Here is a 20759-nt window from a genome sequence, read left to right as displayed (position 1 = left end):
ATGAGATGGATAAGTTCAGCATGGCTTCCAGGTCCTAAAGCACTGGCCAGCCTGGGCACTGCCTAAGGTTGTTGGCTAAATGCCCATCAAGCACCTATCTACTCCTCTCCCTTCTTCTTGCTACAGGTCTCAGGGCTTGTAGAGGGTCTGGTCCTTCTAAGCTCTCCATGATATAGTGTGTACCAAACTTCATTCTCTCCTCTTACCATATGATCCTGAACTCTTCTGTTTCTCATTGAGCAAATGCCCCATTACAAAGGAGAGCTCCTGGGTGGCAGAAATCTGCAAATAGACTGTAGTATTTCTTTCCTACTAGATACCTGGAGTAAAGACACACTCAGGTAGGATCAGTCTAGAAATTGTTTAAGTAAATTACAACCCACTGTCAAAAAAATTACAATGCATCTTGTGACTTCGGGTGCTAGGAAAATATTCTACAGTTTTTTTTAGCTTATCAGACTGGGATCTTAGACAAGATCATGAAAAGTTTGGTTCATAACTGTCTAACTTTATGAAAGACAATTCAGCTACTAAAGAGTAAACTTTAAGTACTATAATCCAGCAGCTTACACTGTAGTCCTTTAAAAATACAAGAACAAAGACCACAGATTTCAAAACCAGGGTTTAACAATAGCTACAATGGACAAATTGTTAAGCTTCATGGCTTGCTCATGGCCTTTGGGAAAAATTCCATAGAATATTTTCTAAAAGGGCGAAAGAGAAAATATTTGGCAACCATCAAGTGTGCTTTAATTTGACCCCTTCCCTATGTTCCGACACTTGTGTTTTATTGGGAAAAAGGCTTTGTTGAGTCTTAGTTCTGGCTACTCTCCCTATAGTCAGCAAGATTATTGCCTCGCACTTCTGGACTCTGGAGAAAAGTTCCCCTTGTTTAAGAGTGTTTTGAATGAAATGAAGAAACATTGTTTTTCTCTTGGCACAGTTATTGCTGGCATTTTCCTACCTGCTGTGATGAGTAACCAGTTGACTTGCACAACTGGGTCTTCGTATAGTATCTATGGAGTCATCACTACTTTCTTTTCTTCTTTTTTAATTTTTTTTTTTATTTCTTGAGTTATTTGGGATTGAACCCATGGCCCCCCACAGTGCTCAGGAAGGTGTGGAAGAACAGAGAAGTGGGGGGAAAGTGAGGCAGGAACAGCCACAGGGCACCAAGCACGCCGTTCTGACAGGCTGTGATACAGGCGGTGATGATATGGGTGGTGCTGTGCTTAGTTCTGTTGTCAAAGATGACTCCGCCCAGTTAGAGTGTGGCTGGTGACACACTGGTAGATAGGAGACTGCTACAATATCCAGGAAGGAAACAAGGAGCAAGAGCCTGAACAACATTGGAAGGGAAGGAAAGGAGAGGCAGATGCAGAGGAGACACAAGAGTTAGAATGTACAGATTTAATGACTGTTTCCTAGCAGGTTAAAGTAATACCAGACCCCCAGGAGCAATGTCTACAATCACACCAGCTATCTAAGGCATGGCTGCTCATTTACCCCAAACCAGTGCCTGACATGGTTGGTGGAATACACATGAATTCTAACCATAGCCTTCGGGCAGCACAATCCACTCACTGCCACACTTGGGTTGAAGGATGGTCTGCAAGAGGCCACCTTGAGCCATCTGGTGGGGTCCAAGGCAGCCCTGCCTTGTCCCCCCCCCCCTTTAACTCCACTCCCTGCCACCTGCTGTGGCAAAAACAATGCTGGCACTCAAATATACCAACCGGCTCAAACTTAGGAATATATGGTGAGAATTAGGGCTCATGTTATGGAGCAGCTGGCCCTAGGGGAGACCCTGTGTTCCTGCTGGCTTTTAATCTCATTTACTATTAAAAGCACAGCATTTCTCACTAGACACTATGTTGAAAATGAACTATCAATCTGTGGAGGGGGATGGGAAGGAAAAACTGGCAGAAAGTGAAGGAAGGGTAACATGGTTCACAACGAAATGCACTTATTACCTGACTTAGGTAACTGTAACCCCCTGTACATCACTTTTGTAATACTACTACTAATAATTTTAAAAGCATAGCACTATGTCTATTCCCAGCTTCTAACTGGGCAGGATAGAACATTTACCCCAACATGCTGAATTGCTGTGAACCACCAGCAGCTGAGCTGTTTAAACCCACTGAACAATTGAGGAGAGACAAAAAATACGGTCTCATTATTACTCTAAGGTCCTTAGAGAACTTATGAAATGTATGTACTTTTCAAAAAACCGATGTCTTAAACTAGTCTTTCAATCTTAAAAATAAATGAAAGGAACAGAGATGATAACTTTCTATTTTATTTAGTGTTAGTCTTGGGGCTTGAACTCAGGGCCCAGGTGCTATCTTTTAGGACAGCCCTTCAACTCAGGGCTGAGCCATCGATCCACTTCTAGCTTTTTGCTGGTTAACTGGAAATAAGAGCCTCAATCTGTTTGTTTGTTTCTGTCCAGGCTGGCTTTGAACTGTGTCCTTAGCAGCCTACCTAGTAGCTAAAATTACAGAAGCTAGCCACCTCAGCCTGGCTTTCTACTCTATTTCTGATGGTGCATAATTTATGAAGCTATTCTTAGATCTTCATCGCGTTTTCTCCCCACATGGAATGTTGTTCTGATTACACAGATAAAGGATCACATGAGTTAGAGCTCTTAGAAATGCCATGTCATATTCCTCTAGGGTTATCAAGTCATTAAAAATCACTTTAATATACAGATATGATTCTATTAATATCCTATTAAATACAACCTGGTTAAACTTGGTTATTACAGAAAGGAAGTACTCAGAGGATCTGTTACAGCAGTCTTTATTTATTTATAAAAGTATTAGGGAAGTTTCTTAGGAAAAGAATACACATTCAAGAGGCTGAAAGTGGGTCATCTCTAGGGTGGAAATGACAATTGTATTAAACCCTAGCACAAGTTTTCATTGAAGTGTAAGGGGCTTGGAACATTAAATCTCTCCCTAGGAGCAGCTCACAGCACAAAGTCACTGTCCTGAGGTTAGCTGGATTATATTTGACCTCTGGAACATGGTTTACTTTGCCCAGATAAATTAAAGATTTGTTATGCCAGGAACTAGTAATTGACTCACTTTAGGCTGACTTGGGTGGGGTACTAAAAATACCACCATCACTACCACCACCACCATCTTATGACATCCTGTAGTTTTGGTGGGCTATTTTGGTCTCAACACAGGATATTTACCTGCTCTCTTAACATTTTCCCTCCTCAAGGACTGGAGACCTTGAAGAACTCTTCATTTTAAGTTCCCTTTGCACTTCCCCCTGGCTCATGGATAACTGTTCCCCCTTCAAGAACTGATGATCCTAAAATGGTGCTAGGAATGGGCAGTCCAAGTCCATATTTGGTTGCTTCCTGCTTGTGTGAAGTGCAGGCCTAGCTCAGGAGTCTCTTGACCTTGCCTTCTGTGGTTGGAGATATCTGAGATCTTTACTTTCTGTTTCCTTGAGTTGCTGTGATAAAACTTTAAATTCTTGTTTGTAATTGAATCTCAAACCCATTTCATGAGAAGTCCTTGATCTATTCAGTGTATAAATTGTACATATAATCAGGAGCTGATGGGTATCTGAAAGTCTGGGTGCTTGGAAAAATGTTCAGAGGATCCCACTAGTCACAGAGGTCTTTTATCCTGATGTGAAATCCTAGTCACCTGTCTACAAGCTCAGGGAGACCGGCACTCTGGTCTGGATGGAGGCAAACGGGTGTTTCTGTGTAGCTTGCAAAGCAGGTAGTCTAGACATCAGACGGCATTCTAAAATAAGATGCAGGGTCCAAAGCAATTGTGAGCTTAGGTTTTCCTGCTGATTCCAGATACTTTGTAAACTCTCAAGACCTGGCAAGAGAGTGAGTCTTTGTGTACAGACAGCTTCCCAATTTGCCAAATGTAATTAACTCAGTGGTCTGGAAGTGGAAGGGCAGTTTTCCCTCCCATCTTACAAAGGCAGAAGGGCAGGGGGGGGTGGGGGGGGTGACTGTGATCAGACAGTAGAACTTGTTAGGAGCCTGAAGGATGGGTGGTAGCCAATAACGACACAGAGAAAGGTCTGACAGGCACATGCTCAACCTCCCAAGCCTCAGCCGGTGTTAAGAGCATGCTTACTGGTCTCTCTACAACCAGGAACTATGATTATATTACAGCAAAGGAATAGGATCGTGTTTCTGGGATAAGAAATAGGATGATCTCTGGGGACAAGGTCAAGAGCAGAAATTCTGGAGTGAGGTGTGAGGAGAAAAGTCAGTTCTGAAATTGCAGGTTAAGACCCAGAACCTGGACTGTGGTTATTAGCTCCTTTCCACTCATTTATGAGTCACAAGTGATGGATGAGCCTGGAAGTCTGCAGATGGCTCGGAGCTATAGACTCTTCCATCTCTAGGTCTTTCCCAAATCCACCCTCTATGGAGCACAACAGGGTGTGACTAGGGCTGGGGAAAGGAAGAAATGGTAAGGGTGAAAAGTGGGAAAGAACGAAAGAGTTATTCCCGCACAGATAAAAATCCCATTGTAGTCATTCCCAGCAGGGCAAGTACTGTGGTCCCTGAGGCTCTGGGACCTGGAGGGCGTGTGCAGAAAGCGCTTGGGTGCCACACAGTTCACTTGTTCTCCACGGGGAATACAGCATCTTGTACACATGAAGAAAATGGACGCTGGAGCCGCAAGCCTGAGGACTTTCCAGTCGCTGATCCCTCCAGACGCCTTCTGCCACTATGGATGTGAATCGGTTCCTAGGCAGCCCCAACTCCCCAAGATTTACTTACATGCAGCCAGGGCTAGCAGCCACTACCTAGGGGCTGGTGTGGGAGTTGTCCTCCTTAGTACAGCCTAGACTTCTTTCAGTTCCAGTCCCATTCCTCTAGGGCAGTTCACCACTTTCACCTTGCTACCTGGACGATGGCAGGTGACCATGCCTGTAGCCTGCTCCAGGCGTCTCTCCAGACCAGGAACCACCTGGCTGCACCACGGGGGGGTCTCATCAAGGTGCAACACATGGAACATCTTTGGGCCTAGAAATCTCCATCTCACCTGGTAATTTGCTACAGGGAGGCTCTATGTCTGCTCTTGCAATTTGGAGAGATAATTTAAAGAATTTTAATGAGCCTATAGTAACTTTACAGGCTCCAGCATCATTTATCTTGATTCAAATGACAGAATTTCATTCATTCATTTTTATTGTTTTCCCCTGCTGAATAATATCTATTGGTATATTCTTTATCCACTCAAGGCAAAATCCTTCTTTTCATTAACAAAGTTCTATCACAACACAATGTAATTGGGCTTTAAATATTTGTTGACTTTGCTTAGTACCAGACATTCATTACTTTTATTATCTTTTAATGATTAGTAACAATCTGTCTATGGGGAAGGCCTCAAAGGCAATAACATTAAAAAAAATCCAAACCCTTAAATATCAAAATTGTATTTTTTGTTCAGCGATTCCTTGATTGGGGGACAACTAGCGAAAGCCTTTCCCCTGACTGACTCAGTTTACATTTCAACTTTGAGATCCAGGAGGGCTTCCTGCTCAGCTGCTGATGCTTACTGCCCAATCCCCTGTCTACAGACACAGACTTCACTCACAGCAAGGGCTCAGGGAAGTTAGTCTATTTTATAGATTAGACCCATTGTCAACTTACTGGTGATCTACACCTACCCTGCATTTCCTGCACATTTCACCCATTTCCTAGGGAAATGTCTGTTCTTTACCACAAACGGAACTTTAAAACGTAAGTCAAGAATTCTTAAGTCAGACTTCAGAAATGCATCCTTGCCTTACAGTGAAACTTTAGAGCTGGAATAGTACTAGGATGGTGGACTGGAGGGTAGAGGCTCAAGGTAACATGGAGAAAGAGGGAGAGCTATGAAATTGAGGAGAACCCCTCCCTTCCCTTCCTTTTCCTTCCTTTCCCCTTCCCTCTCCCCTCTCCCCTGCTCTGCCTTCCCCAACCTTTCCTTCATTTCTTTTACCTCTAGATGTTTGGTAAAAGGCCATTTAGATTCACAGCCTAGGAAATGGATCAACTAAAGTTCCTTCTTTCTTCAGAGTAAGATTTCATCTATTTGGGGGAAAAAAATCTCACTCAATCAGTGGAGAGGGTCATTAAATAGCTTTTCCTCCTTCTCTCTTTACCAGCCCATTATCACAAAGTGGAATTGCATAACCAACATTCCACATATGAAGTGGTTTTAACAAATTCCACTGAGAGCTGGATCTCAATGAAAAACAAATCTGAAGAGATCCTATGATTCCAACTCCACGTGACTTAATTATTAAGAGCAAGACAATAGTGTTCTTTATAATTGCTCAGCATCTATGGTTTATAAAACATGCTCGTGATCACCCTAGGAGCCTCACTGTACTCTGAGAGTCGGGCAGGCCCAGGGCACTCTGCCCATATGACTGGGCAAAGCCCAGCAGCCAGAGCCAGGATGCCAGCCCACAGCGGGAAGACCCGTGGAACTGTACACAGTGGCTAGTGAGTGCATACCACAGCTTGGGCAAACTGTCTAAATGCAAACATGTCTGAAATAGCAAGTACTTATTGTTTTACAGTTGTGTACATTAGTCAGGTGCCGGTGGCTCATGCTTGTAATCCTAGCTACTCAGAAGGCTGAAATATGAGGATCACAGTTTGAACCAGCCAGGTCAGACAAATCTGAGATTTATCTCCAATTTAAAAAAGGTGTAAGAACAGTTCTTTATCCTCCAGGGACTTGTCACTTAGGTGATGACAAAATAATAAACAGAAAATAAACTAGGTAAATGCTATAGAAAGACACTGGATACCACTGGAGTACTTTTAGTAAGAATTCAATCACTGTGGAAGTAGAAGGTTGGTAAAGATCAGAGAATGAATAGACAGGACAGTTTCCAAGTAGGAGTGGGGACTTAGGAAAATGGAGTTTAGAGTAGTTTAAATGTAGTTTAAAAGACAGCATGACAACTAATGCAAACCTGTGTTACAGGATGTTTTTGTGAGTCTTACGAATGGCACCTGCTATATGTGAATGTCTCGAGAACTCCGGCAGGCAATGTTAGGGCACTCGTTCATAAACTCTATTTAATTGGAGGGCCTCTAGGGCTTCTTAGAAGTGATAAAAAAAAGGGCTTTGGGTTAGATGATTCATTACCTACAATGCAAAACCTAACACCTAAGGTGGCACTAAAATGGAGGCAGGGATGGGATCACCTACAAAGGCTCAAGAAGGAAGCCATCCTGAGGACGGATATCTAGGGAGAAAAGTGGAGCTCCAATATTTTCTTGTTGAAAGTACAGTATTGAAATGGAGAAAAACTGCACTGGATTCAGAAACCACATAATCTATGTTGTTCAAATCATAAAGAAAACAGAACTTTCCTTCCAACTTAGAACTGCCAGAAAAAATGGCAGAGAGGCAGGCAGGGGGAAGGCAAGAGCAGAAGGGAATGTAGACCTGGCCTGGAGCAGGACAGTGTAGCCTAGTGCCCGAGTTTAGAGGGAAAGCAAAAATGTACAAAAATGACAGTAATGGCAGCTGACTAATAAGAAAGCACATGGTCACTAGCAGTTTAAGCTACTCACAGTTTTTCAATGAAGTCCTGGCTATTGGCTAATAGCAAACAGAGAAATCAACCAGGAAAAATTATTGTATAGCTGGGCGCTGATTGCTCATGCCTTTAATCCTAGATACTCAGGGAGCTGAGATCTGAGGACCAAGGTTCAAAACCAGCCCAGACAGGAAAGTCCATGAGACTCCTATCTCCAATAAACCACCAGAAAACTGGAAGAGGTGCTGTGGCTCAAGTGGTAGAGCACTAGCCTTGAACTGAAGAGCTGAGGAACAGCGCCCAGGCCAAGAGTTCAAGCCCCATGACCAACAAAAAAAAATTTTTTTAATGAATTATACCTTTTATCATAGAACATTGACCTTCTCCATGCAGGGTAACATGGCTATTAGGCTGGAAAGGCACCATCTGGTTTTCATGGCCATAAATAAAGAGCCATCATTAGCTTTAAGTAGCTACAGGTCTGGAGAAAAGATGTACATCATGTCTAGAAGAGATGCACTCATTAATGAACCCAAGAGAATGATCTGAATTAGCCCAACTCCATGTGCACGGGCAGACCCCATGTGTGGAGCATGTTACTCCAACCCATTTATTTCCTCAAGAACCAACCCTTTATGCTTTTCCTACCATCAGCAAACTCAGATCCTCAATGGCAGGAAAGGCCCAGGATTACAGTTAAATATCTGTTTGGGGAGCTTTCCTCTTCCCACTGATTACAAAGCCATTGCAGCTCACCCTCCACATAAATTTCTCCCTCAATCCAGAATCAGGGAAGCCTATACCAATTTTCTTTTGGGCTTCTCAGCATCTGGAAGCCCCAAAGGTTTGGGAAAATCAGGAAATGAATTCTATTCATTTTTGCCTTCCTTGTATAGTCTGGGTTCAGCAATGGCAAGGTTGCCCCCTTGAATGTGGCCCTTGTGATGGCTCTATGCCCTGTTCTACTTTAATCACTTGTGGGATTACAGCACATGCTTTGCAGCTCTCTAGAGCTGCAAAGTCTTGGCCTGGAAAAGCTGCTCCAAGACCACAATCGCTCAAGACAGGCATGTTTCTACATTTCTCCAGTACTTGACACAGATAATCCAATTAATTCCATGGGAGTGGTTTAAACCTCCTTCCATTCCCTGCCCAGTATACCAATCAGCTACATGATTCTCAGCCCGAAATAGCTTGCAACTACTCTGGTTTTACTCCAGTGCTCATTATTTCTGACTACCATTAGTCTTACCAGTCTTCAAGTCATGCTAACATTGGCTGACTACTACAATATCTGATTTAAAGCCCACTTCATCCTGAAGGTGGTTGGTATCTGTGATGGTCACGATGGGGAAGCCAGATTTCCTTGCTCCCAAGGCCATCACCAACAGAATCCAATCCAAAGGACTTCAGAAGTTGCGCTGGTATTGCCAGATGTGCCAGAAGCCGTGCTGCACGCGAGGGGCTTCAAGTGTCATTGTCTGTCTGAACCTCATCAGAGACAACTGTTGCCAGCTTCAGAAAACCCTCAACCATTTATGGATTATTTTTTCAGAGGCATTCAGGAACAACTTTGCAGAACTTCTCAAGAGACGCTCTGGTACCAGGAGAGTGCACAACAGCATCGTCTACAACAAATACATCAGCCATTGTGAGCACATCCACAGGAATGCCACTCAGTGGGAAATGTTGACCAACTTTACCAACTGGCTGGGTAGGGAAGGCTTGTGCAAAGTAGATGAGACACCTGGTACATTCAGTACATAGACAAGGGACTCAGAGACTGTTCGGTGGCAACTGGAGCTAGAGAAGAAGAGAAAACTGCCAAGTTTATTGAAGAGCAGATGAGTTGAGGTCTGGAAGGGAAAGAGCAGGAGACCCCAGTCTTCACAGAATTCAGCAGAGAAAATTACATTTCATCTGAATGAAGGAGCAGGCAGTTCATCAGGAACATCTTCCAAATCAAGTCTCTTGGGGCCAAGTGCCCCGAAAACACTGGGGAATGCAACATCTGTAAAGCAAAAAGACTTTCCAGAGCTCAGTGCAGGCTGAAGAAAAGAAGAAAAAGAAATCTGTACTCGATGGAATCATGGAGATTGAAGAGGAAAAGAAAAGAACATCCCAAATGGACCCCTGGCTGAAATCATTGTAAAAATTATAACTAAAAAACTTGGTGATAAACATCATAAGAAAAAGGGTATTGTTAAAGAAGTAATTGACAAGTCAACAGCTGTTGTAAAGCTGATTGAGTCTGGAGATGACCAGACTCACTTAGACAGTAATTCTGGCACCAAGAAAAAGAATTCTAGTTTTAAGTGGAGGTTACAGAGGCATATCTAAACTTGCCTGATTGAAAATTTGTTAACAATACATTAAAATAACTCTAAAACATCAAATGGATGTTTGCCAAAGCATTGTGAGACTCTACCGTGTTAGGGTATTTCTTTTATATAAAGCAAATTTCTGTATATTTGTGTAAACTTACAGAAAAATTTAATTATGTCTCCTGAAGTACTAAAACTGTAATTTTCTTTTTTTAGTCCGGTCGTGAACTCTGAGCCTGGGCACTGTCCCTCAGCTCTTCAGCTCAAGGCTAGCGCTCTACCACTTGAGCCACAGTGCCACTTCCGGCTTTTTTTCTTTTTGCTTATGTGGTGCTGGGGAATCAAACCCAGGGCCTCAGGCATGCAAGGCAAGTGCGCTACCACTGAGCCACCTTCCCAGCCCCTAAAACTGTAATTTTTATCCTTGTTGCTTTTTTTGTAATTTTTCCTTGATGATTTTATCTTCATTAGAGAATGTTGTAAAATGTTTTATATAACAGTTTAGAATCATATGATTGGACACTCTTAAGTATATTAAAAAAATCCCTACTTCATGTCTTCCATTTGTTAAGAATGTGAAACTAAATTCTTTAATGTACATGCATGACCTTTCACATCCTGATTCCCAGCTACTCCTTGAATGTTATCTGTGAGTCTCCCCCTACCTCCACCCCTGTTTACACCCTTGTCCCCCTGCTAACTCCCACAGGTTCCCACAGTGGCTCTGTGCCTCCCCATACTGCCTTCTATCCCTCACACAGTGGCTGAGCTCTTAGTCTTGGCTAAAAGCATCCAGGACTCAGAACATTCCCTTCTCACTTACTCTACCCATAATGTCATAGTTTGTCTGACTGTCTTTTTGCATGTCTCTTTCTCCAATCAGTTATCAGATGTCATTTGACATTCGTTGAATTAATCCATGAATTTTTTCCCCCTTCAGTGCTAGGGAGCATTGGGGCCTGCTAGGTAAGAGCCACATCTCCAGTCTTTGAATCCATGAATTAATGAATGGATGGCATATAGATTTACAAGAGGCAGACTTGAAATGCAGACTTGGAGGCATTAATGCATGGATGACTGACAGGTTTAGTCAAGAAGAAATCTAATCACCCAGAAAGAACACAGTGGCCTACAAGAATCCCAATGTTAGAAACATGGGAAAGAAGAGGACCAACCCCCAGAGATAGAGCAAGGGAAGAAAAAGCACAGGGCTAGCCAAGGATGCAATATCTAAAAAATCAAGCAGAGAGATCCAGAAATGGGGGAGTGGTCTGTGAAGGTTGTGGGCATAAAAGCTGAGTCGTGGGTATCAAATCCTAAATAGAGCTGGGAACTTATTAAGAACAGATTTTTACATAGGATTACTTGATAATACTATCACAAAAGATTTTTTTTGCCAGAACGAAAGCTTATAAGAAGTACAAAGGCCATCTTCCCCTGTAACTGTCTGTTGAACCTTAGACTGACATCATACTTAGTAGTAAGTATGACCAAGAATTATTTCAAACTTTCTGATGTGATCTTCCTCATTTTTGCCCGTAAAACTTTCCACTTGCCTCCACTTCTTTGCATACACCAATACTTTACTAAAACAAGTGTACAGTCCCATTAGTCCCAAATAAATATCATTGTTCTTTGAAGAATCTCTCTCTGGTTGCTTTTTTTTCTTTTTGATTGACAGATTAATACTGCGCTACTGTACTGAAGTAGAAAACCAGAACTACTGCATCATTATAGAAGGATGTTTGGGTCAGAATCTCATGGAGTTATGCAAATGGAAGTTCTATAATATAAACATGTACAATTTTATTTTTATTAAGATAAGATTTAATCAAATCCTACAGTTGTTTCCCTGGGGTAGCAGATATGGCTAGCCCAGGGCTTCCTTGCCACTTGTCTGAGAAATCTGCTTTTCTCTTACTAATTTTTTTCTGACATCTAGTTCTGTCTCAATTCTGAGCCACCCTTGTAACACTAAGGTAGATTTCTTCAGTTAGATTTTTCCAGGCACAGAGAGATAGCTACTCAATCACACTATAAATTTTTTGTCAGACAGGTTTTACAGCCCAAAACAACAACAAAAATCCTGAATGTGTTTGGAGAAAATGAATGAATTTTGTATAGTTAAGTCTGGAAGTCAGGTGATATAGTATTTGTAGCTATCACCATTCCTGGCCAAACAATGCCTGTGGCAAACATTGGTAATTGATTATGGCAGTCCCCCAGCTACACGCTTATGACATTGTGAGTAGCTATTGCCAACTGTGAAGACTTGGCACATATGAAATCTCATCTTTCTCAAGCTAATTATGTTACATTTGAATTTCACCACTCTCTGCTTACATGTGCATGGTCTGCAGAGAGTAGACCAGATGACTACTGAAACACAACAATGAGCAGAAACAGTGCTGTGGACCCATGATTTATGTTAGGGTATGTCCTGATAACCTATAGGAAAACAAATAGTCAAGCCCTCCTAAATTGTGGCCAGCTCTAGCTAAAATGTGTCTTGACCTGTTTTAATTTTTATGACCTTCTATTACAAATTACGAGTAAAAGTTTTCTCCAGTTATTAATTGCACAAGCACAAATGAATGTCATGTCAGATTAATTCAGAGGACTGACTTGTAACATGCTGGTTTGAGATTTCCTACTGGCCCCTGACCATTTCTGGTGAGACTCTTTTCATCAGAAAACTGCCCTAGGAAACTTGGGGTTTAGCTACACATTACATTTTTAGAAAAACAAATGTGATGGCAGCCTGTCCATGTTAGATTGCTAGTCAAAAATCCTTAGCTGAAAAAAACATAACAATCTTTAGCTAGTTTTCCATTGCTTATCTAAAAATGGGATAAAACCCATTTCGTGACCTTGAATTGATCACAATAAAAGGATCCCTTAATTTCAGGATCCTATCACTGTCCTTGGTACCCTTATCTCAAGTCTATTTGTACATGGTTGTGTTGTCTTTCCAAGGCTCCAGTAAAAAGTATCACAAACTTGGTACACTAATTTATTATTATAAGGTTTGTGGCTTGAGAGTTCAATAGGAGTCTTAATGGGCTTAAAATCAAGGCGCTGTTATGTGAAAAATCTGTTTTCTTGCTTTTGCCAGCTTCTGGAAGCTGCCTATGTTCTTTGTTTTGTGACTCTTTTCATCTTCAAAGCCAGCTAGAGAAAACATCCTCACAGACACTGACACTAATGTCTGCTTTCCTCCTACACTTATGGTCATTCTAGAGTTGACACTGGATCACCTGGATGATTCAAAATAATCTCTCTATCTTTACTCATATCTGCAAAGTCTCAAAGTGAGTTCCTTTGGGGATATTCTTGTGCCTGCCATAATGGGTTTCTTTGGCCTAGGCCTTCAATGTATAGGAGAATGGGAACCATTCTCAGCATTCCTTACAACTATCCTTTGGGAAGCCAACACGTCCACAAGACTCTCCTTTCTCTTGAGCCCAAGGGGTGCCTTCTTGCCTCCTTATACCCATGTGTATATATTGCACTGAACTTTATTTATCCTCAAGTATATCACTGTAACTAGATGGTGAGTCACAAAGCCTTACTCATTTTTGCAGCCCTGGAGGCCTCACTATAAAAATTTATGTGATATTTTACTGCATAAAGACCTCAGGTGCAGGCAGAGGCAAGACCAATCAATGTACACTACGCCTATTTGGAATATAACTTATCAACTACTTTTACTTGGTTGTTATTGTGTAATCCACCAACTCTTAGTGTTTTAACCATCCTATGGAGGTATTAAAGCAAATTAAGAATCAACCTTTTGCATCTTGAGACTGTTTCTGACTTTAATGTGATTTACCATGGATTACACACTATCGTCAATGTTTTAAATGTCCTTTCTGGGCAGGAAAAGGCAAGTGGCAACTCACCTAGTGGGTGAGATGTCAGGGTGTGGAGGTGATCGTATCTGCTTGTCTAGCAAATGAGAGTTCAAACCCTAGTTGCACAAAACAAAACAAAAAAATGACTTGACTGGGCTCTTGTGGGTATGGCCTACACTATTTATTTGTGTATGTGGTTACAATATTTATTTACTATTTCAGAATCTGGAAGTTCTTGTGTTTAAAAGAAATGTTAATTTGCAACTTAAGCAAAATGTAAACTGCCAAAAGTATTAAAATTACAAGCCAAAAAAGCAATTGAATAGATTTAAGGGAACACAAGTGGAGAGAGATGTAATTTTAAAGTCAATGATTTGTCAAGAAAGATGCCATATAGCATAGAAAGACAAATACATGGAAATAAAACCCCCTTCAACCTAACTCCTGTTGACTAGTAGAGTTATGGGAATGTGGACTTCGTAAAGCTAAGGCAAATATGTAAATAGGCTTTTGCTTACATCTCATTGGTTTTCCCAACACCATGAACATATTTGGGATTCTTAGATCCAAAAGAGTCTACAGATCTATATTAAACTCTATATTCATAAAAGGTGAACTGAGGCCCAGCTGCCTCAGCTATCTGGAAGGCTTAGAGGAATCTCTGCCTACTTCCAGCCTGAGAGACCCCCAGACCTGCTGCATGGCATAAGTTGGCAGTGTAAGCCACACCTTGTGTATAGGACATCAAGGTAGGTTTTAAACTTGACACCTTTTATAGAGCACCAGTGTATGTGCTGTTTCTCAAGCTTCTCAACGTTCCTATGAATATTTTTAGAAATACATTTAAGAGTAATAAGCATCACCAACCAAACTATTTGGTTCAAAGGGAGAACTGAAGGTCTAAGGTTTAATGGTGCTCAGGTTGTTGCTTTATTTATTTGCCAGTGCCGGGGCTTGAACTCAGGAACCTGGACACTGTCCCTGAGCTTCTTTTGCTCAAGGCTAGCACTCTACCACTTGAGCCACAATGCCATTCCAGCTTTTTTTCTGTTCACGTGGCACTGAGGAATCAAACCCTGGGCTTCAGGCATGCTAGGCAAGCACCCTACCACTAAGCCACATTCCCAGCCTTTCATGTTGTTGCTTTTTGCAGCTGTCTGGATCTTCCTAGCCTTTCTTGCTAGTAAATTGGGGCTGGTGAAGCACTGCCTAGAGCACATTTGGGAAATCATTGGGGATCCCAGCTCCAGCCACCTAAAGATCCTAAGCAAGCAGGAAAGACTTTCCACAACCCTTTCACCTCAAAGACTTTCCACAACCCAAGAAGCAGCAGCATCGGTGCGTCTCTAAAATCTATTGAGAATGAGAACAAGAAGTTTATTTTGAAACAATGGAATCTGCGAAGTAGCACTTGGAGGAATCGGCTTGAGAATTCAACTTTAGTTAGAAGTAGAACTTAGTTCTCATCATTAGTTGAGTCTTATTAGAGCCAAGAGTTTTAACAGTGTGGCTTTCCGAAGCGATAGTAGAGACTGCAGTGGGACTTACAGACCGTGCTTTCTGCATTCATAAATGTCAGAAGAACTATACTGTTCAGTCCTACTCTCCTAAAAGTCTTTCCCATCTTACGTTTCATCCTGAACAATTTTACTATGTTGTACATAGTAGCAACTGGGAAGGGAAAAAAAAATGTGTTTCATCTAGAAACAAAAGTGAGAAAACTTGAAAAAAAAATTGGCTTCTGCAATGCTAGGTTTCCAAGTTTTTAATTTAAAGCTAAGGCAACATAAAGATATTGCCACTGTACCCAAACTTCCAGCAAGTGTCCTTAAAAACAATGGCAATTGAACTGGAATCAACCTTCTCCAATGCAAGCAGCTAATAGCCTTACAAGCCGTAAGGTTTTGTTTGTTTGGTTTGGTTTTCTTTTTTCTTTTTTGTAGTTCGCTTTATAAATGTGGCAATTCGCATGCTCAAGGCTTTCTCTAGAGCGAGGCAGGTTAATGCTCACGTTTAGAACAAACAGCTTCTGCAAGCGCTTCGCTGGTTAAGCCCACGAAGCAGGTTCCCCCAGTCCAGGCCACGAAGCCACGCGATGTCAACTTGCTACGGTGTCAAATGCGACAAACTCCAGGAGCTCGAGCCGCTGGCCGGGCGGGCGAAGGCTCCGGGCACGCACGCCATCAGGCTGAGGCGCCCTCCAGCCCACAACCCGTCCACTGCACCTCCTCCCTGTCCGGGGAAACTGAGGCACCGCCACATGAACCACATCCGGAGCTCGGCGAAGGCCACCGGTATTTCCTCCCCGAAGATCGGGGAGGCTCCCGGGCAGGGCGCTGCGGGGGAACGCGCTCCCGGCCCTCCGAAGGTTACCGCGCGAGCCCCGGGAAAGCCGCCGTCCCCAACCCACCAAGCCCCGGCCCCGCGCGGATCCCGAGCATCCGGCGACCCGCCGCGAGCCCCAGGCGAGCACCCCGCGGCGCCTCCCTGCGCGCAGCCTCCGCCGCCGGCTCCGGCCAGCCCCGAGCGCCCGAAAGTTCCGCAGCTCCCGCAGCCGCTCGGCCGCAGAGCCGGCGTGCGGGGCTCCCTCCCACCCGCGCCCCGCCGCCCCGGCTCGCCGGCTGCCCGCACTCACCTGACACCGCTGCGCCACTCCGGTGGTCGCCGGGCACCCCTCGCCATAGCCAGCCCCGGAGCTGCCGCCGCGCCGCGCTCCGCACACCCGGCGCCCGGCAGCGCCCAGCGAGGACCAGCCGCCTCCTCCGGCGCCGGGGCAGCGACGCGGGATGCGCCGCGGGCGGCCGGGAGTGCGGAGCTCCCACCTACGGGCGCCGGGGCCGGCCCGTGGCGAGCATGCCCAGTGCGGCGCTCGGGCGGCGCGGAGCGCGGGGTGTAGCCGCCGGGTTTTCGCGGCAGCCGCGGGCAGAGGCGGGGCGCGAGCCCGAGGGGCGTGGTGGGATCCTGGGTCTCGGAACGTGGGCGCGGCCCGGGCGCGGTCCCGGCCGGCGCCGGCCCTCGGGGGTGGCGCTTGGAGCCCACCGCGTTCCGACGCTGCTCCGCGGGGACGGCGTGACCGGTCCACGCTGTCGGGCGGGGCGGGGCGCCGGGCAGCGGCGTTCCCGGCACCCTCCTCGGAGCGCCTCCGCACGCCCGTGCTCAAGGACGCCCGGGGGAAGGCGGTCCGCGCGGCGTCCCCGCGCCGGGGGCACCGGCAGCCCGCCCGCACACCTGCCCGGGTCCCCGGGCCCAGCCCTGCCCGCCCCGGCGCGCTGCGGGCTCTTCGGAGGACCGTGTCCTGCAGTTTTCCCTCTTTGCCGTTTCTGCGTGGACGCCAATGGATAGCTAAATCGGGGCGCTTTGCAGACAGGCACAATTACCCTAAAATGGTTAGTCTTCGTGGCGTGAAGGGGATTTTCTGTTTGTGTGCAATAGCGAGAAGTCCCTACTAAGGTCAGCTTGCATTGCTTAGTTGTCTGACTAATGCGGTTTTCTTGCGATCATCGGGTGTCGCGCAGACGACAATGGTTCCTTTCTTAGGACAAACACGTTGGTGCACGACCTTGCGAGGCTGGCGGCTGGTGAATAAAGCGTCCCCAGCCCGGACCGGCCGTCCGTTCCGAGCTGCCACCCGGCTCCGCCCCTCGGGCTGGTCCCGGCCCGCCCCCCCGCCACGCCCTGCGCCCGCCCTCCTACTCCAGATTGCCAGGAAAACCTGGACAAGTGGATTTTCTCTCCCCCCCCCCCCCCCCCAGATGAAGGATCCCGGAGTCTCCTGCAGTCAGACCCTGCACGTTCCGTCCTACGGGTCAGGCACGGCTGTCAAAAAGATCGGAAACCTTCGGCAACTCTCCGTCCCTCTTCTTTCTCTGTCCCCTGCACACTCAACCAAGTGGGGGGGGGGGCTCTGACCGCGAGCGAGCCCCGAGCGGTCCGGACCTGCAGAAGCGGGTCTGGACCCGACTGAGCATGCTCCAGGCAGTGCCAGACTGCCGCACGTGGCTGTCTCTGGTCGCCCAAGGTTGGTGGGACTGCGCTCCCTGGTCACGAGCCCAGTGCTCCGGAGACAGGTTGGCATCTAGGCGGGGAAGCGCTCATCAGCCTGGACGCGGGGTGCAGGGCACCTGCGCGGGGCGGGGGCCCGGCGTGGGGTCGGGCCTCCTGGTGAATGCAAACCCATCTTTCCCATAAATTAGAGATGATACGTTAGCCTTTGGGGAGCGGGGCGGGTTGGGGTGTCGCCTCTCGCCTGATAATTCGAGCGTTTAGCTCATAGGGTGTCTCATCCCTTTTTGTCCTTGAAGAAACCCAATCTTGGAATCTTCCGATCAGATTTTTAAATTTTTCTTTCGGTATTATGGCTTGACCTGAGGGCCTCTGGCTTGTTAAGGCTGGCACTCTACTACTTGAGCTACACCTCCGGCCCTGTATTTTTATTTTTATTTTTTGGCTGAATAGTTTCAAGATAGGATCTTCAGGACTACTCTAGCTTGAACCTCCAGCCTTCACTCCGCCTCCCAGGTAGCTACGATGACAGGTGTGAGCTCAATAAGCCTTTTTTTTTTTTTTTTTTTTTGCAATTAAATTAAATCTATGTCTTCATTCTCAAAGAATTCAGCAATATTTTTTTCTTAAACATTTCTTCATTTGCTCAGATATGCAGTTTCCTGTCTTCCTCTCTTTTAATCTCTATTTTAGAAACACTTGCCTATATGTGAGGAACTTAATTGAATTCTCATTTACAAAAGCCAAGTCTGTAGTGGAGGGGAAAAAAATTTTAAATTAGTAAACTCAGAGGGGGAGAGACTTTTTTGAGTTCAGGAAGACGAATGGGATCGCTGTGGCTTTCCCTGACAGGTGGAAGGGGGCTGGCTGGCATCTCCGTTCTCAGTGTGGTCTGCTGTTCTTGGGGAAGGAGCTCAGTACAAGTTGCTCTTCATTTCGGCCTTTGACCTTGATCAGCCCTAGCTCAGCTCAGAAGGGCTGGAGTCACCATCTCCACCCCTAGAAAGACAAGTTTACTTATGGCTTCCCCTCCAGATCTTAACTTGAGCTGGGTGGGGTCCCTCTCATCTCTCTCTCTACTGAGCTTTTAGATTCCATTCTTGCTGGTAGGACCAAAACACTGCTCTTGAATGTGCCTAGGTCTGGGTCAACACCAACACCAGGCACTTCCGTGTGCCTGAGGCTTTCTGCTCCTGGGATCGACCATGGCATGAAACCTTCTCTGACTTTTGTGACTACTCTTTCTCATCCTCCTCGACACTGTCCTCCTTTGTACTAACCATGATAGATGTTCTCTGATTGTTCCTGTCTGCTTTCTGCTTTCCTGTGGTCTCTCATTTCTTGTGATGATTGTCAGATCCAAGGTAGCACTAATTGCTGTGTGTTCATATGGCTATGTTAGTTGTTTCCTGCTAGACTCTTTTTGGGGGGCCAGGGGTGTCAGTTGTGGGGCTTGAACTCTGGGCCTGGGAACTGTCCCTGAGCTCTTCAGCTTAAGGCAAGCACTCTACTACTTGAGCCACAGCACCACTTATGGTTTTTCTGGCTAACTGGAGATAAGAGTCTCACAACTTTCCTGCCTGGGCTGGCTTTGAACCTTGATCCTAGGATCTTAGCCTCCTGAGTAGCTAGGATTACAGGCTCCTGCTCCTCCTGCTCCAGCTCCTCCTCTTTTGGGATGAGATATCTGTTCTGATTGATTGGCATCTTCACTTGTTAATAGTTTGTATGTTATCTTTGACCTAGGACATATCTTCCTTTCCACCTCTTTTGGAGATCAGATCGTTGTATGTAATTTACCAGACATCTTAGTCTGTCTCAAATAGAGCTCATGACTAGAAGAGAACAAGGGATGGATGGCACTTTTTACCTGACTTCTGTGACTGAAACCCTTCTGTCTATCCCTTTACAATAACAATTCAAAAAACAGCATAGAGCTCAGGCTCCTCTGTTTCTCTAGCTTGATTACTGGAATGTTCATCTGCACGTTTGGATATTTCTAAATCCACTCACCTGCCTTTCCTTAATCATCTAGCCGGTCCGCTTGTACCAAGAACCACCTGCATGACCCTCTTCAATCCCCATTGCTGTCACCATTAACCACAGCACAATAGCCTAAGTGGATCTTCTCTACGGAGTCTCTTCCTATCCAATTTGCCTCACCTCTTCAGATTTTTCTTTCTAAGCAGATTATATGGAATTATATATAATGATTACATATCAAATTGCAAATTCTTAGTAATAGATCTGCTAAGAATCCTTAAGTGAACTCAATATGAAGTGAGCTTAATATTTAAGTATGACCTGGCCTCTGCCTGCCTACCCACATTAGTCTCCAATCAGTGTCTTCTAATATCCCATGTCCTGGTCAATCCAAATCACCAAATCATCTCCGCATATCTGTTTTCTCCTCCCACCACTCCCTTGCCTTGTTTACATGCCAAATGTTAAGGCATTGAGAATGATTTCAAATGGGCTATCAACTGGCCTTCCCAGGATTCCTCACTTACCATGTCTTCTTGATGGCCTCTGACCTTGATTTCTTGTTTCCATCTCCTCCACTACACTGTACAAACAAGAGCTTTGGCCATCTTGCTATCTTTCTTCTCAGTGTCAGTAGAGTTTTACTTAATAAATGAATGATAGACTGATACAACATTTAAAGTGTATTAAGCTTCAAAATGCTCCCTGAGGCCTGTAAATAGATTGCAAAGACAAAGCCAGAGAACACGTCACATTGGATGGAATCGGCTGCCTGGTTATGCTCATTTGAGGAATGGGAGTGAAGTGTCAGGCTTGACCTCCAGAAACCCAGTGAGTTTTCTTCACCTTCAGAAATCAGGAAGTGTTTTGTGAGCCAGTGTGATCTGCTTGTTTGACCTGTAGCTACATGAAGCTCAGCCCAGGATTGCTAATTAGCCTTCAAATTCCATTGTCCTCAATCACTGCATTTCCTTTTGGCATTGTGGTTATAACCTAATTAAGTGGTTACTCCTTAGAGGACATACTTATTTCAACGCATGCCACCCCACAA

At 45.0% G+C, this 20759-nt stretch overlaps 1 protein-coding gene, 1 long non-coding RNA gene and 1 pseudogene across 3 annotated transcripts in view; 2 read left to right on the top strand and 1 right to left on the bottom strand.

The window, feature by feature from the left end:
• The window catches only part of Mfap3l (microfibril associated protein 3 like), a 39561-nt gene extending 23027 nt beyond the window's left edge, over positions 1-16534 (bottom strand). Inside the window, exon 1 of one of the 2 annotated variants that reach the window (XM_070016479.1) lies at positions 16359-16534. The gene's annotated coding sequence lies outside the window, so the exon portion shown is untranslated. Of the gene's footprint in view, positions 1-15734; positions 16066-16358 lie in introns of those variants that run through there. The other variant, XM_070016483.1, reaches the window with a different exon arrangement.
• Positions 1-20759, top strand: part of LOC138823296 (uncharacterized) — a 245193-nt gene that overhangs the window by 138769 nt on the left and 85665 nt on the right. The gene's annotated exons all lie outside the window — the stretch shown is intronic.
• LOC138823101 (DNA/RNA-binding protein KIN17 pseudogene) lies at positions 8893-9895 on the top strand (annotated as a pseudogene).

Source organism: Dipodomys merriami, unplaced genomic scaffold (assembly GCF_024711535.1).
Source record: "Dipodomys merriami isolate MVZ:Mamm:240054 unplaced genomic scaffold, mDipMer1.0.p SCAF_12, whole genome shotgun sequence".
Lineage (NCBI taxonomy): Eukaryota > Metazoa > Chordata > Mammalia > Rodentia > Heteromyidae > Dipodomys > Dipodomys merriami.
The sequence above is the reverse complement of the archived record's forward strand: the minus strand, read 5'-3'. Positions and strand labels throughout refer to the sequence as shown.